Genomic DNA, 12,504 nt, shown 5'->3' on the forward strand with positions numbered 1-12,504 from the left:
CCTGATGGATAGCGAACCTACACCTCATAATCATGTTTTTGCCTCTCAAAGAAGTTCTTCCAGATGTCCGACCTCAAAACATTCTGCTGCATTTGAAGACTACTCTCTCCTACTGGGGCATCAGTAAGAGCCAAGCCAACTGTGAGTCCCTGTCTTCTGGGCACTTGGAGAAGGCAGGAAATGAAGTGTGCGGAAGTGAGCAGGTCTTCTGAGAAAAGAAATCGGCGTGAATCACTCGTCTTGCCTCTAAGGTGAGGGGCCTGGGCCTTTGGTGTTCTGCCTCTCTCCTTCCCAGGCCTGGTAGAGGGGGGCCCAGAGAAAGCCTTCTCATTCTGTGACGCTGCTAGCTTCTTTGTCCTGGGTTCCATGACGCGGCAGGAAATGCTGGCAGCACCTGATTCCCCAAGGAATGCCCCACTGAGTACTGTGGGTCCCTCAGGCCTATTTCCGATTTGGTGTGGTCATCAGGGCCCAGATGTTCTGGGTTGGCTTCTAGAGGAACAGAGCAGGGAGGGACGTTCTTTCCCTCCCAAGCAGAGACCAGGCCCACACTCTCCCAAAGAGGGCCCCTGAGGCTGCCTGGCTCCGTTGCTAGGCCATGGCTGGAGGCAGGGCTCCTGGGTTCCCCTCTGGCCCCTACCTGGCATGGTCTCTGATGCTGCTGTCTGCCCACAGCTCCTGTCCCCCTACCCTACCCCCTTGGCCATAGGCTGAATTATTAATAAAAACGCTGAGGAAGCTGTTTGTGCAGCTCATATGACAGAACAAACACACCTCTCTCCTTATCACCATCCATGTGGCAAGAGGCTCAGCGCTGAGCATTTGATTGATCCAGGAGGACAGGTTGAGACCAGTCAGAAGGCAGCTTTGAAGGGCAGCAGCAGAGCCTGCCGATGTGCCAGACCGGCAGCAAGGATATGCTCTGCCACCATGTCCCTGCAGCTAGTCCTCCCCTTCCTCCTCTACAGAGGGCAAGAGTCTGGAGAAGGTAGAAGCATAAGATGATCAGATATCATCTCCCCGGAAAGGACACAACAACAAAGTCCTAGAAGGCAGCTCCGGCCATTCCTATGCCCACTTCATCCCAATGCTTGCCTCTTCTCCCCAAACCCAGTGATCACTGAATCTCAGAGGCTTACCCAAGGCCTCGGCACACCTGTCACACTTCTGCTGGACCCCACTCTGGAGAGCTGATACTAAAGAGGCATCTAGCATCCAGGGAAGAATCCTAGACTATGGCCTTGCCTCTGCAACATCTAGCTGTTTGGCTTTAGCCAGTTACTTAACATCTCTGGGACTCAGTTTTCTCATCCATAAAATAGGGGTGTAATTACACCATGTGGGGATGGAGAATATACCGGGGAGATAGCAAGGCAAGGGCTGGGTGTCTTTCATGGCTCCCTTGCACCAGGGCACCTAAAACCTCCTGGCCACCAAGGACTCTGCCCCAAGCTGACCTTCCATAGCGCTGGGTCCCCATTCTACATCCTTAGGTCATGTTGCAGGGCCAGAAACCGCTTCTGCACTCCCCACCCCACCCACATCCTTTCTCCCTGAAGCCTCCTCTCCCTCCTGATTCTGTCCCTAAGTCTCTCTCCATCGTCACCCTGCCACCCACACTTCCCCCCTGTGCTTGGCTTAGCCCCTCAAATTCCGAAAGATGAAAGCTGGTGCCCCTTCTTCTTGCCATCTGCTGTGTGGGATAGCCCCAGCCTCAGTCAGAATCTTGGCCTTAGGCCTCTGTTTTGAGATACCACCTATCTCTCGGTCTTGGGCAACTCTGGGCCTTGATATAGGTTGAGAACCATGGGAGCCAGCGAGATGCCCTTATCACCAGGATGCCCCATGGAAGCACTTTGGCTTGCCAATTATAAGCTGAGTGACTTGGAGTAAATCACTCAATCCTTCTGAGCTCAGTTTGCCAATCTGTACTGCAAGGATGTTGGTTTTTAATCTCAATTCCGCCTTGGACTCCTTCAGGAATCTAGTGAACCCTGTGGACTTCTCCTCCCTAGAAACATGCATATTCAAATACAGACACAATATTTTGCCATAATTGGGTGGGAGGGGGTCCTATAGGTTTCAGATTAAAATCCCCAGTTCCAAAAAAAAAAAAAAAAATTAAATCCCCAGTTCCAAGAGGCCTACAACTCTGACAGTCTGTGCCCGGCTCTCTGCCCTACTCACCTCTGCACAGTGATTCTTGGTAGGGGTGGGCTAGGAATCTATCCCTACCATTTTTCCCTCCTGGCTCAGCAGTCCCCTCCCCCAGTGCTTGCTGTGGCTGGAGCCAGCTTGCCAACAGCTCAGACCAGCATTTCAGTACCTCTTGGAGGCGAACAAGCTTCACCTGCCTTTCAAGGTATTTAAAGGTTCTTTGACCAAATGCTTTTTGATCCTTCGCTGATGGGAACCAGCAGAAGCTCTTTCACCAATGGCCCCCCTCCCCTCATATATTAGTGACTAAGAGCTCTTTTGATATTGCAGAAGCCTTCTGTGGTTTGTTCAAAGCCCTGGCCCTTGTGGCCACCTCCCTCAGAGACCCAAGCCGGTCAGCTCCAGCCGCCACCGCCCACCGCCAGCGGTGGCCTAGTTAATAGGGGCCTCCCGGCGCTAGATGGATTCTGCCTGAAACCGTAAGACCCCAGACCTAAGGCCAGCTGCTAGAGCGGCCGCTTCAGTAAAATCTAGCTCCTCCCAGGGAGCAGCCCCCCCCCCACCATCTGGATAAGATGGGGTTCGAGTAAGTATCCCTCAGACCCCCTCAGACCGTGGGGAAACACGTCTCTTCTTCCCTACCAACCTAGGCTGCACAGACAGGCATGCGGCCCACCGGATACATTAAGCTGTTTCCAGGGTCCAGTAAATGCAATCTCTTAGCCTGAGGCTGAGAAAGGGAAACTGAGGCCGGGTACAGGCCTCGGTGTACGGTGTACGAGGGACAGGAGTCGGCACCCACTGACTCAAGACCTTCACCGGCGCTCTGCAAGCCCCGAGGGGTGGGTGCACCCAGCATCTAGGAAGGGCGCGACAGGCGGGGAAGGACAGCCAACGTTGACGCCCCGCGCTCCACCTGGAGTTGAAGACTGCAGTGGGGGTGGTCCTGTTTCTCAGCAGGTCAAAGTGTTCTCCTGCAAGAGAGGGCTGCGACTCCCCCCATTCCTGAATGCCTGGCTTTGCACTTGCGAGGATAATAGGAGGGGCCCAGCACTCCCTGGAGCTGGGCGGGTTCAGGTCACCTGGCCTCTTTGCTCTTAAAGGCTCCTTGGGGTGCTGGGCTCCTTGGGCCCGTCAGACCAAGCACCAGAATCCAATCCTGGCCTTGTAGTAATTATCAGAGCAGCAGCCACCATTTATTGAACTCTGAGGCTTGACAAGACCAAGTGAGGAACAGGCCAGTGAGGAAGTCTGGTTGTGATCCCCTCCCAAAGATGAAGAGGATGAGGATCAGAGGGAGTATGTCTTGCCTGAGATCACAAAATAAAGAGGGATGAGGGATGGGGGCCGCCAGGAGTCCCACCCAGCTCTGATCCATTCTAGAGTCTAAGCCTTCAACCACTAGGCTTTGCTTTCTTTCACCTTGGAACTTTCTGGAGGCTGGGGGTGAGGGGTGGGGCAGTTTCTGTCTTCAGCCCAGTTTGGCCCAGCTCATGGAAGATAAGGGGGGAACAGGTGGGGCAGCCCTAGGAAAGAGTGGGACCACCCCTTCTCCTGATTCTCTGGCTGCTCCATTTCCTCCTGGATCCTATCACTTCCTGCCCCCAACTGTGGGTATCCCCCAAGGCTTTGTCCTCAGCTGTCATCTTCTTTCTCACCCCACACTCTCTCCTATGTGAGCTCATGTGCTCCCACTGCTTCAGCCTAACTCCCAACTATGTCTCTGGGGCCCTGACCTCCATCCCAGGCTGGCATCCACTTTGGTGAAGCCCCCACCCCCCAGTGGAGTAAATTCATCGTCTGTCTTAAAACAACTCCTCCCTGGGGCCACACCATGCCTGTTAAGGCTGCATCCCTCTCCCAAGCTCCAGATCAGGTCCCCAAAGCCTCCTACTGCTCTTCCCACACATTGGATGAGTTTTGGATCCTTCAGACCCTTTCTATGGGGATCTTCTCACACCTACATTGTAACCTTGGCAGCAGCCTCCCTCGGTCAGACACTCCCAGCCCTCTGCCTCCACCGGAGCCACCTCTTTTGTCTATTCCAACCCAGTGCCCTCCCCTTGCTCCCTCATGCTGCTCCCCAGCTCTCTGGCCAGCACCCCCAGCCCAAAGCCTTTGATTGCCTCCCCACAGCCTATGGAGTCAGGCACAGGAAACCTTGCTTGAAACAGAGTCGTCCCCAGTATGTGAACCCTGCCCTCCTTGCCCTGCCCAATGCCCTGCCTTCAGTTCAAAAGTGTTCCTGAATTTCTGCTATATGTTTCCACCCTTCAAAGCTCCATCTCAAATGCCACTTCTTCCAAGGAGCCATCCCTGATTCTCCCAGGTGAGTTTGAACTTTCCTCTTCTGTAGTCTCACCACTCATGGAATTATCCACTTTAGTAGTATTTGTACATCTCTCCAATCCTGACCTCTGTCTACCTCTCCCATGTATGCAATGGGTTGGGAGCTCCTATAAAGGCAAGGATGGCCCATTACTATTCTCCTCTTCATTCATTTAAAAAAAAAATTGTTCCAGGGCAGCCCGGGTGGCTCAGCGGTTTAGCGCCGCCTTCAGCCCAGGGCCTGATCCTGGAGACCCAGGATCGAGTCCCAGGTTGGGCTCCCTGCGTGGAGCCTGCTTCTCCCTCTGCCTGTGTCTCTGCCTCTCTCTCTCTCTCTCGGATAAATAAATAAAATCTTTTAAAAAATTAAAAAATAAAAATAAATAAAAAATTGATCCATTTAGCAAACACTGAGTAGCTACTGTGTACTAGGTACTGCAAATACAGGATCTCTGCTCTGGGCTCCTCCTCTGGATAATTGGCATACAATGGGACAAGGACACTAATGGAGGGATACTCAGGGCACATTCAGGGATAACTTTGCCCTGGGAAAGCATTTCTCCAGGCTCCAGAATGCAAGGCCCTAACCTATGTACTAAGGGTTAATGCAAGCTGGAATAAGACCAAACCCTGCCCTCCAGGATTGCAAATACATAGAAACAATAAGATCTGTGTAAAGATGTGGATCTGAACAGCGTGCTGTGAAACCGTAGTAGATGGAATAATGACTTTGGCCCTGGGGAAATCCAGAAGCTTCCCAAATACCCAGTACTTGCACCAATTAGGAGCCTCTTAAATCTTTGTTGAAATAAATTAGGTGGGGAGAAGGGGGTATAATAGAGGCTGAAGTAAAGGTTATGAGGGGAAGGCAATGACAGACCATTGTCACAACATCTGCACAAAGTGGCCCTGCCACCCACCCTAGAGGGGCAGCTTGTGGATGAATGAGATCATGAGTGTGCAGTGCTCTGAACTTTTGGGAAGAAAGGAGAAAGAGAGAGAGAGAGAGAGAGAGAGAGAGAGATCACTGGTATTATTAGTCTATTCCCATGAGACCGGTAAGTTCTGCTTTCCAGTAAGTCTATTTCCCCCTCAGAAAATCAGGTGTACCCCATGACAACTTGATGCTCTCTGGGCCTCAGTCTCCCCATCTGCGATCTGAAGATGTGGGATGAGGCAGTCCTGAATGTCTCTGGCTCCTCCAGGGAGTTGCTCCGTGGGATGGCTGTGCCTGCCCAGGAGACGCTCTCTGTCTTCTCCCGCCAAACACACCCTGGGCTGAGCACAGGAGCCCAGATGATTTCACTCCCTGTCTTGTTTATCTTTCCGGTCAAACAAGGGCATGCGGAGAGTGAGACAAGGGTGGACTTTTCAGCTGGAAGCTCCCCTGTAAATTTTGGGGTAGAGGCTGCAGGCCTGCATTCTGAACCCCCCCTCCGTGTGGGCCCCTCCCCTCCATTCAGGTCTGGGGTCTGGCTTCCCCTGGGGAGCACCTATCTTTCTCCAAAGCCCCATGGGCTTCTCCCTTATGGTCAAAACTGTTGGGGTACCAAATGCCCCCAGTGAATGGGGACGGAGGCTGTAGTAGGGGAGACAGAAGCTTCTGCCAAAAACCTTTACCCCCTCAGCTGAGTGTTCCCCACTCATTCACTGCACCTGACTAGCATGTGCCTGCACCCCTTCTCACAGATCAGACCCCTTGGCCATGTCCCTGCCTCCCCTCTTCTCCTTACCCTGCACATGTGATTGGGGACAAGGTGTGGCCTTTCCACTGTTGGCTATCTTTCCTATCTATCTCAACACCCCTACCCAAGTCCTCTTGTGTCTCACCAGCTTCCTCCCTGGGCCCCCTCCCACCCACTGTCCTGTGCACATCAAAGCACAAGTGCCACCATGTTGTTCTCCGGCTCAAGGTCCTTTGTGGGTCCCCACTACTCCTAAGGAAAAGCTCTCTTCCTGTCTGGCAGGCAGGGCCTTCTTGACCTACCCAGAGAGGAGAAACAATCTTTGAGAGGGTTCTGGGGGTGAGAAAGAGCTGGCGGAAAGGATGGTGTTGGGGGCACATTTCAAGCAGGCAGCCTGACGGGTAGAGTAGGCAAGGACAAAGTAGGGAGAGGTGGTGGAATCTGGTGTGGAAAAGTCAGAAACCTGACTGGGGTGGGTGGCCACACACCTACTGTGTGCCAGGCGCTGTCCCCATGCTGGGTCTACAGCAGTGACCAAAACAAAGATCCCATCGGGGAGCTGGCATCCAGCACGGGGAAAGAGGCAATGATAAGTAAATGTCCTAGTATGTTAGGGGATGAGGAGTGTGGTAGGAAAACAAATGCTAGAGACAGATTGAGGAGGTGACATCTGGGCAAAGACTTGAGGCAGGTGAGGGATTTAGCCCTGTGGCTATCTGGGTAGCAGTATACCAAGAATAGGGAATAGCCAGTGCAAAGGCCCTGGGGTGCAATTGTGCTTAGAGGGTTTGAAGAACAGCCGGGATGCTTGTGGGACTGGAGCAGAGTGAGCAAGGCAGAAAGGAATAGGAGAGGAGGTCTGGAGACAAAGGGGGAATGGGGAGGGTGGGTTCGCTGTAGGAACTGTGGGAGATGGGGAGCTTCTGGAGTGTCTTGTGAGGTGGAGGGACACAAGCTGTCAAAGGATAGTGCTGGCTGTGTGTTGAGGGAGCCGGGGCAGGGAGACCAGTTAGGAGGCTGTTGCAGTGATCGACACGAGAAGCCATGGCAGCTCAGATAATGCTGGTGGTGGGGAGTGGTGGATTCTGGATCTATTTTGAAGGCAGAACCAACAGGATTTCTTGATGGATCATTTATAGGTCATGAGAAAAGGGGAGGAGGCAATGTTACTTCCAAGGTTTGAGCCAGAGAAATGGAAGGATACGATTGCCATCAGCCAAGATGGGCAGCTGGCATTCGAGCAGCGCTGTTCCTGTCTTTTTTTTTTTTTTTTTTTATGATAGCCACAGAAAGAGAGAGAGACGCAGAGGGAGAAGCAGGCTCCATGCACCGGGAGCCCGATGTGGGATTCGATCCCGGATCTCCAGGATCGCGCCCTGGGCCAAAGGCAGGCGCCAAACCGCTGCGCCACCCAGGGATCCCTGTTCCTGTCTTCATTATTCCCCACCCAGAAAGAGCCTTCTTAGACCTTTTTCTCCAGTCATCACCTATGCAATTTTAATATGAGAATTTAAGTTATAATATTATAATACTGTAATAAATCTATGTTCACGGAGTCTGGCCCTTTGGAGAATCACCAATCATTGCAACATCTAAGAGTTTTTATTCCCCAAGAACCAGTTCTCACCCCCCACCCCCCACCAGGGAGATGGGTAGCCCATGGAGAATGGATGGTTCTAGCAATCGAGTTGTGCACAGGAGAGGAGGAGCTCAGGTGCACACCAGTCATTGGATTTGAGCTGTCTGTTCCAGGGAGGAGGTGCCGAAGCCACAGTTGGGTGTTTGAGGTCCAGGCTAGAGGTATGGGTTTGGCCTTCAGAGGCATGCAACTGGTGCTTCAAGCAGCAAGACCAGAGATGGCCAGGGGAGGGAATCCAGACAGAAACCAGGACCGGGCTGGGGGCTGGGAGAAGGGAAGAAACCAGCAGAGGAGACCAAGAAGGAACACACAGACAGGTTTTAGGAGCCAGCTGAGCACAGCAACAAGCCTGGAAGCCAATCGGAAAGAGTTGTTCAGGGGGTGGGGGCACCAAACCGTTACATGTGGTGGGGAGGTCCAGTGGTGGCCACACCGAGCAACGTGGAGGTCCCTGGAGATCTTGATGGGCACCCGAGATGGAGTGGGAGAGGGGGGGAAAGCCAGATTGGAGTGGTTTCGGTGGAACAGGAGAGGAGGGATGACAACTCAGAGGAGCATCCCTGCAGAGGGGAACAGGGACTGAGTGGAAGCAGCAGGGGAGGTGGGATCATGATAGGTTTGAGAGAAACGGGAGGAAGAGCAGTGAGCTGGTGGAGAGCCTTGGGTGGAGGGCAAAACTGATGCTTAGAGGTGGGGGTGGGGAGCACCACCCAGAGACCTGCTGGAGCCGTGTCCTTGAGCAGAGCAGAGGGCTGGGCTCTGGCACCGGTGGAGGTGGGAGCGTGGGCCATCATGCCTCAAAGGACAAGGGAGGCAGAGCGTGTGGGTGCGATCCTGCTGGGGGTGGATGTGTCTGCGAATCCAGAAGCACTGAGAGACTGGATTGTGTTCGGGGAGTGTGGGAAACAAGGTCAACAGCTGAGAGTGAGGGTGGGGGAAGCGAGGGGGGCGGTGAGATCATGAGAAGTAGTCACCCACAAACGGCAGCCGGTATGAAGGGGTCTGCAGCAATGCACCCTCCTGCCCCGGCCCAGGGCTGCATCAGCCGCCCACCTATCCAGCTCCTAGTCTCCCCCACTGACTGGACTCTGGGTGCTCATTGCTCTGTTTGTCCCAAGAGAGGGCCTCTTCTTTCCCTCAGCATTCCTGTTACCAGGCAGGCAGGCAAGCAGCATTTGAAATGGCCGTGACTCACTTGCTGGGGAACCTTGGGCAAGTATTTTAATGTCCCTGTGCCTCAGTTTCCTCATCTGTGAACTCAGGACAAGGGTGGGAGTGTGCCCTCTTTGCTGCTGCTGTGTTGTACCTGTTGCCTGGCATGGATGAGGGCTCAGGAAATGAAGCGTGACAGCGTGGATGGAGGGAGAGGAGTTTGCTCAGGGCCCGTGGAGGAGTGGGCTGAAGAGGGCTAACAAAAGACTCTGTCCTCCCAGCCCCGGTGCTCAGATTCCACCCTGTAGCTGGGGACCCCGACACTGCTCTCGGATGGGCAGTGGCCAGCTGGGGACAGACCCACAGTGCTCCCCAGGACAGTCCCTAACTCAGCCCAGGGCGAGGCCTCTCAGCAAGGCCCCCCAGTGCAAGGAGGGAGAGTAGGCTGGAGTTGGCACCTCTTCCTCCCCGCCCCACCCTCGGGATTTCCTCCCCAGCCTGGACCTTTCTGTTTTCCTCCTGGGCCCCTGGAGGCCATTTCCTCCAAAGAGTCCAACAGGATGTTGCTTTCTCTCCCCAGATCCCAGAGCTTTCTGGATTTGCGAACTTCCAGAGCTGGGCCTTTGATACTCCCTAGGAAATCGTCCGCTGGCTAGCCCCTTCCAGGAGGCTGTGATGCCAGGGGTTCTACTGGGGACGTGCAGTGTGTGTGTATGCGTGTATGGAGTAGGTAGGATTCGCGAAGGTGAATGTGGCCTTCATTCCTCCAGTGGGCCGGCAACACACCATGGAAAGACTGGGATGGACCCTGGCATCCCTAGGAGGGGGCTCACAGCCCTGGCCTGGGCACCTGCTCTGCCATGCCCAACTGGGGCCTCTTGCTCCTGGAACTTCACCCATCCCCCACACCCCTACAACCTGGAGGTAGCAATAAAGACTCCATTCCAGGGGGCCTGCCAGGAGCAAGAGCTAATGGCCGGAATGGGCTTTGTAAGCTGCTAGAGATCTGCAGTGTTCCTTACCCTCCCCAAATGCCTGGCAGTGAGGAGAGGGGAGGGAGCTTTTAAGCGCCAGGTGGTATAAGGCTAGAGTGGGGGTGGGGGCTGATGAAGTGCCCAGCAGGGCCCTAGCCCCGCCCTCCATGCAGCCCCTTAATGAACCAGCCAGTGGCCACCATCAGCTCAGTTCTCAGGCCTGGCTGCCCCGCTCATTCATGGGTCCTGCAAGCAGGCAGCCTGACGGGTAGAGTCCGGGGTGGGGGGACTCCCTGAAACTGGCTCTGCCCCCTTCCCATGCATCATGTCTAGCCTTGCCCCCCAGCCCCTCCCAGGGGTACCCCAGAGGGGAAAGGTCAGTGCTCCCAGACAGGAGAGTGTCACAGGGCCCAGGAGGAGTTCCCAAAGCTGGGGGACTTCAGTCATCACGTAGCAATGCCCTCCCTGTACAGCCAGGAGAAACCAAACAGAGTGGGCTTGGGATGTGCCTAAGGATGCGCAGCCATTCTTTCTGGGATATTAGCCACCCCTCTCTGCAACCATCAGATTCCCCCCACTGCCCCTCAGCGGGACTATAGAATTAAAGAGGTCACCCCTTTCTTCTACAGGTGATGGTGACACTGAGCCAGGACCAGCCATGGCACAGAGTGATAAGAACCATTCCCTTTTATTGAGGGCCTGATCTGTGTCAGGCAATGCTCTGACGGCTAGCAACACAGCGGCCGGTGAGGCCAAATCTACTGGGGTTTCTAGGACTGCATTCAATCCTTATATCGCCCTATGCAGTCAGTATTTACAGGTGGAGAAACTGAGTCTCAGAGGGACAGGGAGTGAAGTGAGGTCCTATGGCCAGTGCATGGCAGAGCAGGGATTCGAACCCAGGTCTGTCAGACTCTCCACCCGAAGCCTGATCTCTTAACCACTGTTGAAGCAGGAAGAGCCTGAACTGGGAGGCAGAAGACGTGCACTGGCCACTCCCCGGGGTCTGAGCCTGGGGACAGGCTTCCCCTCCCTGGGCCTCTGTTCCCTCATCCATAGGTGATCCCGAAAGTTTGTTACAGTATTTCTACAATTCTGAAATGTCAAAAGACCTAGCAGTCTGTCTGTCCAGGAAATCCAGGCAGGAAATCCTTTTCTCCCCACCACTGCACCCCAGGTGGGAGGACAGGAACCCCAACCCCAGCTTGCCCAGGAGCAAAACTTTGTAGCCGAGGGGTGGGATAGAAGCCGCGGTCAGGCTGGCTTTGCCCCGTTCTCAAAGTGACCCTTCCTCCATCCTCACCCCTGGCCCCAGCCCTGACTCTGCCTCCTCTAGCTTGATACCTAACCTTGGGGAAGCCCCCTCAGGCCTAGTTTCCACACTGACTGGATGAAACCATTTCTGATGTGCCCCCCGACTCTGCCAGTCTGATTCTAGAAGCCTGTTGAGGGACACCTGGGTGGCTCAGAGTATGATCTTAGGGTCCTGGGATCTAGTCCCGCACTGGGCTCCCCATAGAGAGCCTGCTTCTCCCTCTGCTTGTGTCTCTGCCTCTGTGTGTGTGTATCATGAATAAATAAATAGAAACTTTAAAAATTTTTTTTAAAAATAAAGGCCTGTTGAGTACTTTTTGGGGGGCCCAGACCTTTCTGGGAAGGGAGCCAGACTCAGCCTGTCCGCTGGCTGTGAACTCTATCTACTCCTGCCCCACGCTCTTCCCACAAAGCAGGAGGGAAGAATGACCTGTCTCACACTGGTCTTAGGGCTTCCTAGGACCCTGTCCTCCTCACCCACACTGAGGCTGAGTCAGGGATGTCTCCTCCACCTCCTTCTCCAGCCAGTCACGGGGTGGAGGAGAAAGGAGGTGGGAAGCCGGAGGATCACGACAGGTAGGGCTGGGTGGTAGCAAGGGCTCCACGGAGACCAGGCTCAGCAGAAAGGCATTTCTTATCACGGGTTCGCCTGCCAGTTGGTGGGAGGACCATTGCTTTTCTTTTTTTATCCCCATCCAAAGTGGCTGGGAGGGAGGGAGCCTGGGAGGAGAGACTCCTGGGACAAGAGACAGAGATCTACGGGCTAGACTCAGACAGGTAGGCACTAGCAGCCAGGGTACCTCCCGGCCCCCCTGCAGACCCAGGCCCTAGTCCTCTCCTTGAGATCTTGGGGCTCAAGTGCCCTACCCCACACCCATTTCCCTGATGAGGCAGCAGAGCCTCAAAGAGGAGAGATGACTGGCTGCCGAGGGCCATGGGGTGAAGTGGCCAGCCTCCTGGGAGTTCTCTGTCCTCTTCAGGCAGGGATAGGGGTTTGGAAAGCTCACTCAATGGGAGGAAACGATCTCCCCATCTTTTAGTAGAGAAAGGGGAAAGAGCCAGGCAAGAGGGAAGAGCAAACAGGCTGCTAGCCCAACTGTTGAGAGACCCCGGAATTCGCCGTGCTTCCTCTACACTTCAGACCTCTGCCGGGGCTGTTCCCTCTTCCTAGAACTCTTTCCTCCTCCCTATTAACTCTTACAGACCCTCCAAATCATAATTCAATGTTGCCTCCTCCAGGAAGCTCTCCCTGGTT

Source organism: Canis aureus, chromosome 21 (genome assembly GCF_053574225.1).
Source record: "Canis aureus isolate CA01 chromosome 21, VMU_Caureus_v.1.0, whole genome shotgun sequence".
Classification (NCBI taxonomy): domain Eukaryota; kingdom Metazoa; phylum Chordata; class Mammalia; order Carnivora; family Canidae; genus Canis; species Canis aureus.